The sequence below is a fragment of the Laccaria bicolor genome, genomic scaffold (genome assembly GCF_000143565.1).
Source record: "Laccaria bicolor S238N-H82 LACBIscaffold_59 genomic scaffold, whole genome shotgun sequence".
NCBI lineage: Eukaryota > Fungi > Basidiomycota > Agaricomycetes > Agaricales > Hydnangiaceae > Laccaria > Laccaria bicolor.
Genome location: NW_001889930.1, coordinates 43,084 through 44,297, shown reverse-complemented (window position 1 = coordinate 44,297; position 1,214 = coordinate 43,084).

Sequence of the window (1,214 nt, the reverse complement as noted above, 5' to 3'; positions counted from 1 at the left end):
TGTTGTTGTTTCATTCATTGAATATCCTTTATAGACATTGTTAAAGCTCCTGGCAATGATCGCTTGGTTAAAGGTTTTATTTTGATTAATTTTGTTCATTCCATCCATTTATTATACTTTCTAGATATTGATATTTCTAATCTTGCGCCTCCTGAGAAGGAAGTGCCTGCCAATGGGTCCTCACGTTCTACAGGAGGCATTTTGCGTGGGCGTGCCCTTGGGAATTCTTTCAACATAGGTGACCCTGTTGGTGATGTGCCTCAAGATGTAGCCCCCCTTTCCCATGGTCGCATTAATGTCACAATTGTGCAACAACCTCCTTCAGATATCATCATTCAGAATCCTACCTTGACTTCTGGGGAAAAGGCAGACCGGTTACGGTTACGGTTAACGCCCCTGGGCATCAAAAAACCGGACCGAACCGGACTCTCAAACACTACCTGTTCGCAGTAAGTATTCAATTATTTATAAATCTACAAAGCTTAATAAACTTTTGTCTCAGATCAGAATTATCGTGTTTATGTTTTGGATCAGAAGCAGTGGTCCATCATGGGGCGTTATAACATTGTAGTTGAGGATGACGAGGATGTTGTTTGGGAGGAAGATGAGATGGGTAAGGTGACTCATATTCTCTTGGTAGGTTTTATTGGTTGTGCTCTCTTTGAGTTTGGTTTCAATTATGTCTAGGAAAACGATTGTGACCCAATGGTTGCCTCAGCAATTCCTCCATCATTCCATCAGTGTTCTGTTTCTTTGGGTTCTCATTCAGGATCTGTCCCTCGTTCTTTGTCAGTTCCTTCTGAGTCTCGTGGACAGTCTCTTGCTTCGTCTGTTAGTACATCTGAGGTGACAGGTCCTTCAAGGCTTTCAAAAGAAAGCAAAGCTCTTCTCTTAGACTATCTTGGGATTGACACAGAACTTCCCTCTCTGGAACCATCTGGGTTACGCTCTGCTTACCAGAAGTTCAAGGCCATCACAAATGCTACCCCTAAGGTGATGGCCTTGGGCAAGGATGCTGAGTGGAAGGCACAGTTTAATGATGCAGCTATCTGGGTTCCCAGCATCACCACCTTCATTGATATTTTCATCGCCAAGTCACAGTTCTACCAAACTTGGAAGCCATTGTTTTTACGATCACAGGAGTATCCAGATATGCGAGATTGGCTTGATGACTTGGAAGATTGCCTCTGTACTGAGGATTTGTGGGGGATTAA